Source organism: Chroicocephalus ridibundus, chromosome 8 (genome assembly GCF_963924245.1).
Source record: "Chroicocephalus ridibundus chromosome 8, bChrRid1.1, whole genome shotgun sequence".
NCBI classification, from domain to species: domain Eukaryota; kingdom Metazoa; phylum Chordata; class Aves; order Charadriiformes; family Laridae; genus Chroicocephalus; species Chroicocephalus ridibundus.
In genome coordinates, this window is record NC_086291.1 from 45,251,952 (window position 1) to 45,268,336 (window position 16,385).

Genomic DNA, 16,385 nt, shown 5'->3' on the forward strand with positions numbered 1-16,385 from the left:
AGTGGCTGCTTACTTTGTACATCACCTGCGTTCTGGTAATTGCCTTGTGGGTAGACTGGAATAGGAATTCAAAGTGGTGCTCAGGGGAGATGCTCAGAGCTTTGGGGCTGAAGGAGCAGAAGTGAGAATCTTGGGAGTATCCGTGGAGGAGGCGGCCCTGCTTTACTGATTTCCAGGGATTTCAGGAAAGAAAGTGGCACCTCAGGCTGAGCCAAGCACTGTAAGGATAAGCAGCCTGACTTCACTGGGCTGAAGCGTTAGGGCTGAAGTCACTTAAAACACTCCCCTCATACAGAGCTAAGTTTGCCAGTGGAATTGTGGTGGAATGAAACAGAACACTTGATTTTTAAACAAAAGATGTTGTTGCTTACAACTTAAGTGACTAGAAAGAGGAAAATTGAGTGTTCTACTTCATCATGTACTTCATTAAAGGCACTGCTTGCTAATAAGTGTATAATATTGTCCCTATAAGAAAATATTTACTGGTAAAAATAGTCTCCTTTCTCTCCCCTCAATTTCTCTTACTTGTGTTTTTAATTGTTGTATAGTTGTCATCCATATTTTATCTTAGCTAGCAGCTAAGAATAAATATTTTTAAAGCAATATCAACACGCTGCCAGATGACTTCAGGCTTTTCCTGGAAACAAATTATCTAGGTTCTGCTTTTCAGACTTATGTTGGACTGATGTGCTTTGAGTGAGTTGTTCGAGATTTTATTTTAAATGCAGTGCTAAGTGCCTGAAAGTGATGTTGACCTTTTCCCTGCCTCCTCCTTCACTCATTTGCATGAAGGATGATGGTGTGAAAGAAAACGTGGCATATCCAAGTATCTCCTTTACCTTTGCAAGCTTATCTTGAGAGATAAGCAAAGTCACCGAGTTAATGACAACAGAATTCATAGTGGGCAAACAGCAGACAACCATTCCATGCCAGTTCACGCTGCTTGTTTTGCCATATGGTAGACTGTATCATTGAAACCAGATGGAATTCATTAATGAACAGATGTAGCTCTCCCACTTCCCACTACCAGCTGTTATACGGTGGACACAGTTTGCCTGTATATTTGAGATAAGCCTTTTTTCCACTAGCTATAATTCCCTTTTATACATGAGGAACTTTCAGAGCAAGGTCTGAAAGTGCAGGCTGGGTAGTCATCATGACTGAGAGAGACTGTATAATGGAAATACAGGCTCAAATGCTGGTCTTACTGGCATATGTGTGTGCACTGAATGTTCAAAGTTCGATGTAAAACAGCTTACAGACAATTTGCAGATATGTTAAATGGAGCACTGGTATAAGTGTTGGTCTCATTAGATTGTAATATAAGGAGTGGAATAATAAGTTCTTTTTTTCTTTTTTTTTTTACATTTAGTGATTACGTAGATACAGTTTATGCCTTATCATGTATCTATCAAAATCAGCAAACAAGTTCAGTATTTACATAGCTAGAAGGGATCAGGGCATGCTTTCTGCTGTGCAATAAAAGGTTGTAAGTAAAAACACAGGCTAATAAGATCTTTGGATTTATCTGAACAGGAATAGGAGGGAACCTGCAAGAAAGGAACCTCATGGTTGCCAGTGACTCCAAGAAAGCTAGTGATGAATGGTAAGAGGTTTCATCAATGAAAATTAGTTCAAATGCAGGCGTATATGGCTGTGCTGCCATTTTTATTAATGAATAAATCAATCTGCTAGGAAGAGAGATATGGATGGATGTATTCTGTAAGCAAGACTGAAAGTTGGAGCCTTGATTTTGCCCTTTGCCACTGATAAGGAAACGAGGCTCTCAAGCTGCAAGCCCCAAAACTATGTACTTATGAAAAAAAAAAGGACACGGGCACAACTGATTTCAATCTAAAGATCTGAACAGGGATATAGAAGCTGTAATTTAGCATTCAGATAGGAAGTTGAAGACTCTTAACTTCCTTAAGGCCTTTCAGACATAATGTATCATTAGTAAAATAAATGGGACTAGAAGTTTAAATCACTCAGTTTTCCTTTGTAATAAAATACCAATGCTATTTTTGCCTTAAAAGTAGTTTTTATTTTTCGTTGGTTTATGGAAAAGTTTCCTTAGTGATTTAACTGCAGTGTGAAGGGACAAATAATGTACTTTCCATTATATATATGAACAGTATTATGAGTATTTTTCATTTTCAGCCATTAGGGTTTTTTTAAGTGTTTGCACATACAGAATGACAGAAAAGTCTTAAGTTGGAAGATACCTCTGGAGATCACGTGGGCCAGCCTTCTACTGAAAGGAGGGCCTTAGATTAGGTTATCCAAGATCCTGCCTAGCTGAGTCCTGAGTATTACAGTAAGGTAGATTCCACCACTTCTTTGGGCAACCTCACAGTTGTTTCTCACAGTGAAGAATTTTTTTTTTATATTCGGACAGAATTTCCCATGAAGCAACTTGTGACTGTCACTTCTTGTCCCGTCACCATGCATCCTTGGGAAGGGAGTACCTCCGTCTTCTCTGTAACTATCTTTCAGTTATCCATGATTAGATCCTCCCTGAAACTTCTCCTCCCTAGGCTGAACAAATACCGTTCTTTCAAGCTTTCTTCAGAAGTCAAGTTCTCCGACCCTCTAATCATCTTAGTGGACCTCTGCTTGATCCTCTTTAATTTTTCAGTGTTTCTCTTGGACTGGGGGGACCAAAATTGGACACAGTATTCCCTAGGTGGGCTAAAAAGTGCCGAGTGGTATAACCATATCGTGTAGTCTACTGGCAACTCTTGATAACACAGGCCATCCAGTGGTAAACCTTCTTTGCTGCAAGGGCGTGCTGATGGCTCATGTTCAACTTGCCCATCACAGCCCCCGGGTCCTTTTCTGCAAAGCTGCTCCCTAGTCAGTTGGTGGCCAGCCTATATTGTTTCTTGTGATTATTCAGTCCACATTGCAGAATTTTGCACTTTTTGAACTTTGTTGAACTTTATGTAGTTGCTGTAGGTCCATTTTTGCATTCTGTCAAGGTCGTCCTGATTAGCAGCCCTGCCACCTTGCTTATCAAACATGCCTCCCAGTTTGCTGTAGTCTGTCAACTTCTGGAGTGTGCACTCCATGCTATCATCCAGGTCATTAATAAAGACATTAAACAGCATTAGTGTCAATATTGTCCCCTGAAAGACGCCACAGGTCACCAGCTGCCAATTGGACATTGCAGCACAGGTTACAAACCTTTGAGCCTGGCAATTCAGCCAGTTTTCCAACCATTGTATTGCCCACTTATCCAGTCTATATCTCACACTGTGGTGATGATATCATTAACGATATCATCAAACCATTGGGACAAGGCATTTGGGGGCTCCGGTCATGAAGGAGCCTTTCTCTTCCAATAGTTGTGTCATTCATTCCTGATTAGTTTTATTTTACTTCCTGTCTACTCCATTTCTTGTGTTTGAATATAGGATGGTTACAGCTATTAGACCTGGTGACATGCATTATACCTGTAAACAGTAGCAAATGGGTTTATATAAGGAGTTTGTATAAGGAGCTTGTATAAGAAGACCTAACAAACCTGATCTCTTTCTTTTCCGGTTGATTTTATACTACAAAGTTTTCGGGAAGACACTTCTAGTTTTGCATCTGAATTAGAAGAATGGAAGTCTGAATATAATGGCTTTATTTAGCAAGCTTAGACCTGTTTTTTCAGACCTGCATTCAGCAGATGCCTTATATATTCCTTAAGATGTGAGGTGAGTTAAAGTCCCATAAGACAGTGAACTCTCACATATCTATTCTTCTCTAATGTCCAAAATTAGACCTGTTTGAAACATCTGATATTTTCCTTAGGATTTTCTTCCTGGAGATGGTTGTATATAGATGAGTGAGAGAATAACCCTTTCATTGCAATTAGCCCATTATATTTTTTTGAAAGTGCTGATCTAATAAGAAGATTGTAGGTTGTTAGATTTCTCTTAGTTTCTGTCTTCCAGCAGGATGGATCCTGAATTACCCCAGTCATCGCTTCCTCTGGCTGCAAAAAACCCCAGTGTTTGAGAGTGAACGTAGTCCTGTTTGAGCTGTGGTTTTTATATATTAGTTTTTCACATGAAGAGGCAATAGTTGCCAAATACTTAGGGAGGAGTAGAATGGACTTCAAAGCATTCTTTAAAAAGCACTGATGGAAGAAACCTCATATGTTTCTTCCATCAGTACCTACCAGGTACTGTAGCAGGGGGAAAATTATCATGCAGCTTTAGGTAATTGAAAGGTCAATTTATATATGAGCTGTCGTCTGCAGAGCTTCCCATGCTGCAGCTTTTATCCTTCCATTGTTTGTCAGCTCTGCTTAACATAAGGTCTAACAAGCAAAAAAGCTTTGCAGAAATTCTAAAGTGAGACTCATATTTTGTTTATTTAAAGTTAAAAATTCTTACAGAAAATTCTATAAAATAGGGCCTGCAGAGTTCAAAGGTCACATGAAACACAGCAGTAAATTCTCAGCATTGGAAATTTTGGAAATCTGGAGCTGAGATTCCTAAACTGCTTGCTTGGGAAGCATCCATGCCTTGTCCATGCACATGGTGTTAGAGACAGAGAGACAGGAATACCATTCAATTTACCATAAATATGTATTATGTCTTTTGGAGCAAAATCACACTCTGCTAACACTCAAAATCCAGGTGCATATGATTTCTTCCCGCCTGTGGACCCTAGCAAGTATGCTCTAGAACGATTCCACTGTTGAACAGCTCTGTGAGGGGAGGAATGGAGAAAACAATGAGAAAGTAGATCCTCTCTCGTGGTTCTTTAAAAGTCCATACAAGGGGAACTGCCATGCCCAATGTAGAACATCATTTCATTAGTCACCCTAAAAACCACTGAGGCACATCAAGGCTCTCACAGCTTTGTCCCCCTTCTCCTTCCCCTCTGCAGGTGTTAGAGGGTTCTTTGCTTTCATCCCTGAGAGCCCTGGTCTACTCATAAAAAGTGTCTCAGGTCTTTACAAACCATAGTGTGTCCTTGGTAAACAACCTTACTCACATACCCCTTCCCCCTCCAGCCTTGGGAACATTTCCTTCTCCCCCTCAAAGGAACGTGGTGAGATTAAGTAAGAGCAGCAGCTTTCCAACAGTCCTTAACTCCTTGAGAACTGAAGTCCATGAGCCTAGAACAAGGAGGTTGTAAGGAGTTCTGACAAACTTATGAGATCTTGAGAGATCTGAAGACACCTCCTTTTTCTCATTCCCTGCTTCCATCTCAGTTAGAGTCATTCACTACCTCTTATTCCACTGTCATCCTCCAGACCAAAAGGTGTGCGAGTCAGAGAATACTGCTGAAAACAAATGCCTTTCATTAGCTGCAGTAAGGCTTTGCTGAAACATGTGAAAGATTTGGGCATAAACGGCACAATGTGTCAGGGAGCTATGTTCCATGGTTTATACAGCAAACATATACAGGATATATTAATTAAATTTTTTGTTCACCATGCTGATCTGCAGGACCTGCAGATCTGTGGAGATGACAATAAATGAAAAGGAAGAGCTTACCCTTCTTTTCTTTGCTGATCTTTTGTCTTCCCCCCTCTTGGAAATGCTTTTTTTTTGATATTAATGTTGTAATTACTTTAAGAAAACCAATAAAAATTTCTGGCAAAAACTAGCCAAGACAAACTGCAGTGCTGCCCCTGGAAATGTTATTACTGGATCAGACAAAACTGTTTGCCAGTGCAGTGATCTCATTATGAGAACTTTTTAAAAGCAGTATTTAAAAATATGGTTATGGATGATGGTAGCAAAAGCATTGAGTTCAGGGGCCTCCTTGAGTCAGGAGGGTATTTTGATGCTAGTGGGTCACATCTCTTTAGCCCATTTGCAGAGTTTTTCTATCTAGTCAAAGGTTGTATGGATAATGGTAAATTAAAAATTAGCTCCATAACTGGATCTAGGTATTAAAATTCTTTAATGTTAGGATCTGACAACCCTAGCTTTGTTTGGAAAAAGGAAGGAAATAAATTGGCAAGGACTAAAGGCAAGCTGCAACAAAAAATAAATTGTGGAGCCTCTGAAGTACAGTACAGCATGTCAAGGACTTAAAACATTACAAATAAGCCTGTACATTGCTTACCATCCTGCCAAAACAATTGCAATAGCAACCCAGCCCTCTAAACATATAGCTTTACAAATCAAATGCATTAAGAAAACAACTTGTAACCAGTCACTCTGCTAGAGATACAAACAAAGGAGACTAAATCCTGTTATTAAGGAGGGGTAATAAGGACTTGGCCACAGAAAACTTACCATTGTTTGAAATCTGCAGCAGTGTGTGGTTAAAATGGCAGGACTAGGATTTCATTGTACAAACAAAATCCAAAACAAGGTCAAAGTGCCCTACAAGAAGAAACTATTTTGAAAAGTAGCCACTTGTACTGCTTAGAGAAGGAATATATTTTGTCGCTTTGGTTACTGATCTTGTCATCCAAAAAAGCACAAATCTTTAATCATTAAGAGTAAATTAGAAAATATGCCTGTTTGCTCCCCCAAGAGAACTGCTCACTCTCAGCACGTCTCAAATAACATCAAATCTTTAGAATGTAAGGAATTAATAAATCACATTTTCATCTAATCTGTACAGTAAAATAAGCTACTTAGCATTTTTATTTCATACTAGTGTCTAAACACACAAGGAGGCTTACCCATTTGCAGCAAAAGGTGAATGACAAACAGCTCCACCAGTGAGGACGCTGTCTTTCTGTAAGACCCTGTTCTGCAAAACACATGTACAGAAACAGCTCTGGACTCTGACCCATCTATACGATGGTTCTGCTGCCCTCCCTGCAGAGCAAACCACAGCATTCCTGCAGCTTTCTTATTTAAATAGCAAGCCTGCTGTGCAGATACACTTGTCTCCATATAAATTTGTCCACATGTATACATGCACACTTCCAAATATGTACATATAAAAATTCAGATCCAGGAACTGGGTCATCTGAAAAGAATTTTTGGATTAGCATGCTTTCTGATGACCAGCACACACTACAGAGGGTCTTATTTTGTACACCATTTGGAAATTCATCATCTTTGTTTATTATTCTGATATGTCTCCATGCATGTAAAGTGTTAGCTCCTAAGGCTGTCTATTAGAAGAACCCAATATTGCTATTTCTAATGAATTCTTATGTAAGTTTAAATAACTGAATCTCACAGGAAGAGCATTGCAGAAAAGAGAAAAAATCAGCCTTTACAGATTTTAACACTTGCTGAAGTCAACGGAATTCAAATTTAACTCTTCATGGGAGCATTGGGGTGCTGCATGACAGACGTGGCAATGAACCAGATTCTGCCTGCAGATATGCATTTTTTAATGTCATTGACTGAAGCGGATGTTGCCACAGGCAGGATTTGGACCTGTATACTCTTAAAGCGGAAATTGTTTTCATAGTGATTGCAAGTATTAATACTAAATGGGCGAAGCATGAGCCCTATCATTAATAAGAGCTATGTTTTTAGTAAATTATAGGCAATTTTAATAAAAAACATAAATTAGAAGTATTAACGAATCTTACAAATTTTACATTTTAACTCCTGCTACATGAATAGTGCATAAGGGTATCAGGAAACAGCAGTGTGTTGTAACTCTTGCAACATTATAAGGAGCCTCAAGGCATTTAGTGTTTTCTCCGATAGTCATAGAAATATGAGAAAGCCTTTTACCCTCATATTAAAAAGAAGGGGAAGAAAATATATTTGTCATCTGAAGGAAGCCTAAAATTCATTTTTTGAAACCTATCATTTTTTAGGCCAATGATAAAATGTATCGTGACCTGACTCGTGGTTTTTGAATGTAGGTACTTGCCAATACTGAGATGTTATCCTGTCTTTGTCCAAATGATATTCATAATTCCACAAAAATATTAATAATTTCACAAAGGAGGTGAAGCTGTATTGCAATAGCTAGGACTATGTGTATTCTAATTTTAAGTAAACTTTGGGAATGTTTCAGCATTGCAGCACGCTGTAAAAGTCAGGTTGCTATAAAGGGAATGAACAAGAGATACTGATTAGTTCAAACCAAAAGACTGTTAATAAATGGAAGAAGATTTGAAGCTGAGCAGGAAAGTACTAATGAGAGAGTTAGGTCTGTCTGTACCAGGCTTGTGGATCTCGGTGTGTACGGCCCTCCTCCCTTTTCCCTCTGACCCGCTCCCTGTTTCCACAGGAAGGAAACACACACACATAAGTCAAAAGGAAATCTAAGTGTGCTCCACCGGGATGGCCGCTTCTCCAGGACTGACATCTGCCCTTCAGGTAATGAATTAGCTGGGCAATTTGAACAGCATCATTGGGAGTAAACTGGACAGTGGTAGGATTTAGATCAAGAAGCAGGTCTTTGTTGAAGGCAGGAGTAGCATTATAAATTTTAAGTAGAAATTATTAAAGCTGTATTTTAATTTTCAATTTATAAGAGACAGTATCATTAGGATGTTCAGGAAGTGAGATGAGGCAGTGTGTGGGATCTGTGTGAATAAGTTTTAGATAACTGAAGAGACATCAGGTACGCGCCTACAAAAGATGGGGAGGGCAACAGATAAAGGCATCATCTGGTGTTTTGTGTAGAAGCAGAAAGATTTCAGTGAGATGGTTGATTTGTGTGACTTGTGCAGTAGCTGTGTTCGCGACTTGGCTTTTTAACCTGATCTGCGCATACTTGTGTTAAGAAAGAGGGAGATGTATTTGTCTAGCAAAGAGGAGAGCAAACTTAGCTAAGCTGAATTTCACCACTGATGGGCGGTGAAGTCTCCTCTGGAACCAAGTGCACTTCTGGGAAAATTGTGTCTTTCTCCCCCCACACCCGCCCTGTTCCAGGACTTGAACACTTGTAACTGTTCCCGTGCCAGGCAAATGTCATCCACCACACAGTTGGATCCACTTCTTTACTTCTTGCATTTATCCTGCGATCAGTCTAGACTTGTCTAGCATTGCTTTGCATTCCTGGCAATTTTAAGGAAACATATGTCTTGTTGGCTGCATGTGGGCTGCTTGGATTGAACGAGCTGTGGCTGGAGTGCCCAGGCTGGCCTGTTTTCGGAAAACCACAGCAGCTTCATCTCTTTTCCTTTTAAGAATTCCATCTAAACTGTGTTGTGTTCTTTTCTCTGTGGTTAAAACGTCATGTAGGATGTTATTTACAATCCTACGTGTGGAAAAGCATATTTTCATATCACATCTAGCCTTGCGGTTCTTCCTGTCTCAAACTGAGGGACTAATGGCTACTAAGATTCAAGGAGGGGCACTAAGTATTGACAGAATCTGTATCTCATTTTTGTTCCTGCACAAAACTGGTTTGTAGGTATGTATTCATAAAGATTGAACAGCAGATAAAATCCAAAATATTTCAGAAGGAAAGGAATAACAGGAGTTCACGTGAGGTTTTGCAACTTATTTCCACATGAATAATGTAAATCACATGGTCTGTTTAGCCTGCAGAGTAACCAAAGGGGTCAAGTGCCTCTCTTGAACCTGTCCTGAAGGTAAAAAGCTTGGTAAAAGAGCATTTGCAGCAATGATCAGAAGCCTCAAAATCAGATGATGATGATCATGATGATGATAATTATATTTTGAGATTGGGCAGATAACCAGCCTTCCCTCCTGGGGAGCTCATTGAACAATGTAGGGGGTTTTGGAGTTTGCTTCTCTTCTGTGGTAAATTATTCTGTTGACTAGAACACAAGTTCAAGGCTGCTGGGCCTTTGCTTGTGTTACTCTTCTCATAAAGCTTAGCTGGTGACTTCACTTCTTACCTATGAAATGGACTTTATACTTACCTGCCATCCAGACTTGTTTGTAGCTTCATCAGCCCATGTATGAAGAATTCTATGAACCGTTCAAGACAGTGGTTGTGATTATTTCCATAGATCTGATATGGTTCCTGTTGTATTTTTGCATTACTTTCATGGTGATCTGAGATTCACTTGCATCTGAAGAATGATAGAGTCAGAAAAATGTTGGTAGACTGAGAGAAGCTTGCCTAGCTAAGTATTTAAATCCTCCAAGGACAGAAATCCCACCACCTGTATGTCAGCCTGGCTCAGTGCTGCACTACCCTCCTGGTAAAAAAGGTTTTCCTAACCTCCAGTCTGAATCCTCAGAGCTGAAATCTGTGGTCATTGCCTTTGCTATATTGTCTAGCACTACAGAGGAGAGTTTGGCTCTTATGTCTTCACATACCTCTTTCAAACAGTTGTAGGCAGTCATTAGAATTCCTATTAGTCTCCTTTTTGCCAGCCTAAACAAATACTTTCTTTGTAGGACATGTGCAAAATTTCCTGCAGAGTACAGAATTAAACCAGCAAGGAGAGAATAAGCAGGAAAGCCAGATGAGAGCGGGGTGCCAGAGTGGCTGCATCTGGTGGGTAGCACTGCGCCACCCGCAAGGGAGAGGCGCGTGATGCTTTGCTATCTACAGTTCACCAGAGGGTATCAGGTATTGAGCCTGACAAGAATTTTCTTAGCAATGACTTTTTTTAATGATCTAAGGATGTATTTATGTCATTATTTCCCTACTTATTCAGGTTTTAGACATAGGTAAGTGAATCATATACATATCAGAAAGCTGAAAATTCTAAAAATGACATCTGGTCATAAAATGTGAATAGTACGTGTCTAACCATTCCTTACTATTTCTACTTGAATGTGTTCACATGTGCACAGATTACCCTAGGAATAAAGATCTGTGAGCATGCAGGGCCCATGTTCTGGAGACCTCTATGTGAAGAGAAGAATATCCAATATAAAATCTACCAGTCAGGATATATGATAATTTACATTTTTGTATAACCTACAGTTTATCTTAGGAATGAAGAAACTATGGCCCTCAACAGCACAAGAGCAACAAGATTATCTTGCTCCCAGTTATGTCTAAATTAATAATTTAAAGCTCTGTGTTTCTTTATGTATGTAATAGTATGCATTTGGAAATTGTTCCCTGTGGCACAGGGCCATATGTTAGCGTGAATGCACTAGAAAAAAGTTACACATAAGCTGTTTGGCTTGGTCTCTTTTTAGCTGAAGCTGTCACTGCATCAGTGGGAGAGAATATTTCCGTTTTATTAAAGCTTACAGGTTTTAATTGCTCTTGCTTTGTCCCTATGCCATTGTGGTTGGCAATACATATAATTCGGTAAATGAGAGTGTGTACCCTAATCTAAGAGCAAAATTATTTGCTTAAACACAGCACAGAGCAAGGGGGAGTTAAGAATATAGGTGAGATAATATACTGGAATTGATCTGATGCCAAGGGATATATAAATAATATAAACTAGTATAAACGGTACAATATATAAACTAAACTAATATAAACTGTAAGTTATTTTTCCAGTATGTTCTAATGATAAACTTACAGAAACAGAAACACCTTTAATGATGTTTTGGCGTGGAACTGTCTGTACTCCTTGAATCTTGCAACATTCAACGTGAAAAGTGCAATGGAATAAGTAGAGCTCATAAGTACCAGCTGTTTTTGTTGGAAAACGCTGACAAATCTTTTCCTCTATGCTCCAATGAACTTTCATTTACCAAGAGCATAGTCCTAAATATCAGTCAGTAGTTTTTCTTCCTATACCTCCATCATTTTGGACTGAGAAGTGTCCATCTGCCATTTTGTTTAAAGAGCAAACAGTGGAGCAGTCTGCAATGTAGTATGCGTTTAGTTTAAATGTACAGGAAGGGTGTTGAACTTCTTTAGGGTCTCTCATTTTCAGCCTTTGGTTGATAACAGTAATCCCTCTTTGAGGAGATTTATTGCTTAGCAAACATGTTTCAGTACATTAATGATCTACAAATTATGAAGTCACTAAATGCATAGACACTATCTCAGGCCACTCACAGTAGGGCTTGTAAGAGTTGGACTTTTAGTTGAGTATAAAAGAATGCCTTTTTTAAAGAAACCTGTACAAATCTATGTTAAGTTTTTAATTGCTTGCAGTGCCCTTCCATGGTAACCTTTGTCCGCCAAGAAGTCTGTTAAAGAAGCTCTTTAATTATTTATCTGGTGCATCTACTATATCCATAGTTTTTTCCCCTCTTCATCCTGGAGGGTTGCAAGGAAAGAAGAGCACGGAGCAGAATTTCTCTCTAGATAGCAAGACTGCGTAATACCTAGTCTGCTGTTGTGCCTGCCAACTGCTGTCAGACAGAACTGCATTGTTAAGCAGAAGTTGGAAGAGATTAGACAATACAGGGAATAAATAATAAAGTGGGACATGGAATAGTTTCTTCCCCCCTCCCCCCTGCCCCCCCGGTAATTTCCACTTTCTGCCCTTGTACTAGAGAAATAAACATAGAGGATGTTTTCGACATGTCACACATTATCCATCTCCTCCGTTATTCCACTGAAGGAGATAAGGCTGGTCTGCATACACAGACTGAAAGGAAGAGTACTGCTGGAAAATCAGACTCTGTTGGCATTCAATCTGGTCATTAATAGTGCAATAAATATAAAAATTTAAAATATTTGGGTATCATATGGTAAAATGCCTGTAGCAATGCTATTAATGTACTACCAGTTATGCTACAGTTACTACTACGACAGTTCATTTAACCTTCAAAAGGCCAAAGTTCTTCCCATTCCAAAGCTGAAGAGGTTATATCACTTTCAAAGCTTTAGCTATTTTGTAATACTTATTTTAGAACTGTGGATATTGCTATTAATAGAATCATCTCACCCATTTCTGAGTCCGGTGAAGCAATAAACATCAGTGATGTTTTGTGACAGTGAGTCAACTATGCACTGCTGAAAGGTGCTACTTTTTCCAGCTCTGAATTTGGCACCTCTTCTAAAGTGAATATTCAGTACTCATAATGCAAGAAATATTTCTGAAGTACATTAGCTATGTAACTCACTGGTTTGTTTACTTTTATTCTGTAATGTCTTATTCATCTTTTGATGAGCTAGACTCATTCTTTTCAAGTGTCCTCATTCAAGATGTTTCCTGTGCCTTGACTTTTGTTACCTATCTCTACATTTCTTCTTTCTGAGAGCTTTTACTAGGTAACAAAATCTGGAGTCAAATGATTGTGCGGAGTCTTTCAGCCAGTCAGCCAATAACCTAAAAAAGGGTTTTTTTTTCCCTCTCTCCTGAACTAGCAGCAGATTTTCATGCAGATAAATGTATATCTGCTTGAGAGACAGGCACTTAATTCAAATAAGTTTTTTTCCTTTTTAACTCTTCGGCCTGTAACTTAACCATTCTCTTCCTTCTAGTTTCCTCTTTAAGACAAAAATGTTTTGCCTGGAAACTCTGCACTTTATACATACCTCTACCAGTTAGTGTTGTCTGTGAATCTGCATCTTCACAAGTTACTAACCTTTGTCAAAAATCTTTGGGCCCTTTGAGCAGACACACTGTAGGTAATCAGTATTGGGTCATGCTTTGTTTCTCGATTTTCTGGCACTTGTAGACCATCTCCATGTCCACAGCAGATCCTTGGATTTTCTTCAAATCTTATTCTCCATTTTTTCCTAATGCCTTCTCTTTCTAGTTTATAAGTGTACTTTTCAGTACTGCCGATGTACTGTGGGTGAATGTAACTTGAAATTCACACATTTGCGAGTCTCCACTGGCTATTCAGCAGTATCATAATTAATGTGAATTTGTGAATTAAAATTGAATCTTACCATCAAGGTCTGGATAAGCTTGCTGTTATCATCTCCTTGGAAATGGGTGAAGGCTTTTCAAGTGGTGTTTTGTGAAAGAGCTCGAAGTGTTAATTGTAACAGTTTCAAAAGATTAGGGCTGTGATAAAACATCTTTGACCAATCTAGAGTACTAGTTAGCTACTTCGGTATTTTGTAATACTAGTTTTGTTGGGCTGGAGCAGTGTCTACCTTTCTGATTCTTTTTCCCTCAGTAAGTAATATTAATGTCAACAAGTGGCTCTGCAACAAAGGTAGGAATGTCTAGATCTTTTATCTAAGATCTAAGAAGAGGTAAATCTTCTGTAAGCTAGAGATGGAGCTGTAACTTTTACAGCTGTGTCTAGGCTAACTGAACCAGGTACTTGGGGTACAGGGAAAGATAATAACGATAGCATACAAGATGGGCTATTTAAGTTAGCTCTGGACCTGGGATATTGAGTACTTGGTGTTTGAAATCTGAGCAGGTGCTGTTCCTATGCTATCAGGGTACCCCAGCTGTATAGTATAAATCTATCTGGGCACAGTTAGGTGAGTTGTGGGCTGGGAGGAAGAGAATCTTGGTGTCTGTTGCCTGAGTTGATCAGAGGCATTTTGATAAAGTAAGTGAATGTTTGTTTTTCTTTTTTTCTCCTTTCTGTTGGTCTCATATGGTGAATGCTGGCGAGTCAGGGATATGATGATAATGTTCTATTAGATACGAAGCTTGTGTGAAGTGTGCTTGCTTATATATTTAGAAGTAGATATTTCCTTTCCTCTCATTAGGAAAAAGATCATCCCAACCATGATGAATACTTTCCAAACAAGTGATGAAAGAGCCATGTTCAGAAGCTTTTTCATCTGGGAACCCAGTCATCTTCAGTTTTGTGGTAACTTGGCCATTTGTTGCGTTTATGTTCTACTCATCAAGTAATTCACTGAAGTCAAATTGGAAATTTGGCATCTGTCATCTTACAACGTTTGTGATGCAATACAGTATGAAAAAACAGTGGTTTTTACCTGTTAGAGGAAGTACCCCAACTTCCCCCTGAAAGAATCCACTTTATAACACAGTTAGGATATTTAAAATATAATCTTATTTTTCCTAGAACAGTTATAGGCATATATAAATTCACACTTTCACAGAAGTGAGAGGGTGGAGAAAGCTACACCTTGAACAAATGCATGTCATATGCTATTAATTTCTGGAGAGCTTTGTTGGTTGGCTTGAGGCAATAGAGAACAGTGTCTAAATGTTAAAAAGCGTCAGGTATTTGGAAGGATGGTGACAAGCAATCCCCCAAAATATTATACCTGAGAAAATTCCTCTTAAAGGAGGAGAATAGAATATTTCCTGTGTGTTTGTAACTTCTGTAAGGCTGTGGTCCCTGAAATTCTGCTTTTTCCAGGATTGGGTTGTTGGTCGGTTGATTCCCTAGCCAAAAGGAAGGGAGGGAATATTCTTTGCTTTCTTATCCTTCTATTTACTTGAAAGGTACAATCTCTTTCCATATTTTCTCAATTGTTCTGTTTTTTTCCTCCTTACAGACAGGACAAATTAGCTTGTTTCTTAGTCTCCCACAACCTTGTAGGACTGCTCTAGTCGCAGTGCAGTGCTGCTTTGCAGAAGGTGTGGGAAGGTAAAGGTCTTGTCCTTAGCAGCCTTTTATGTATGTGGAAGCTATTGTAGTTAGTAGATCAAAACAGACCAGTTGTTGTGAAAATATGGACCTAACAACACTTTGTAGGTGCAAATGGTTGTGGGTTTGGTGGGATGTAGTAACATTCTGTAATCAGCATTGAAATTGTTTGAGTTCAAAAGCTGTATGGGATTTCTGAATTGTTCCTGAAAGAATATGTGAAGTCTCCTGGGATGAGTCATTTATCCAGTGTGTTCTCATCTGAGTGTTTCCTCATTAGGCTCATCCATTGATGTTGTCTTAGGTTTCTTCATTTCGTTCAGGATGGCGTTGCAGAAGTTCCTGGGGAGCTTTTTACCACATCTTAAGAAAATGCTGCATTGGCTCTCAGTTTCCAAACTTCTGTTTCTAGGTGCATTTCTCTGTTCTGTTTTAACAGGCTTTGTCTGGTTTGAACTGAATGGAGACTGGATTTTTGTGTGTCGGTTCCTCCCAGTGGGCCTCTGGTCAGAGTTGCTTTCATCTGTTCTTGGGCACATGTGTCTAACGCTGCAATACCTGCTCTGCCTGAGAGGCTGCTGTCCCAGAGCGGTACCTCCAGTCGTCATCCCAAAGGGGATCAGTTCCTCTACTGCTTCACCCACGTGTCCCGTTTTGCCACATGACCAACTCCTGTTCAAGCTCCAGTGTAGCTTAGGTGGAAGCTAATGCTGCCCATTCAATAAAGAAGCTCTGCTGAGTATTTTGTTTTAAAGATCTAATCAGAATTAAGTGTAGCTGGTATTCTGCCTTCACTATGAACAGGCTTGACTCAAGCCAGTAAGACCAGCTTCCTTTTTAAGCCCCAGAAGGACACAAATATGAAAGATCCTAGAACAGCATCAAGTTTCTTCAAATATTCACTTTCCTTACATGTTCTAGCACTCTTCTGAAACAGGCTGTTTCCTTGCCTGAGAAGAGCAGAATTCATTCTAGTCAATGTGTTAAAAAGACAGTACTGAAGTTCAAAAAGACCTGGAGTCTTTGAGAACTTTGAGCCTTTATGTTACTTAAGTCTTTGGAATGAACCATATCAAGCACTTTATTCACCTCTCATTGGTTGCCTATTTCATAGCCTCTTAA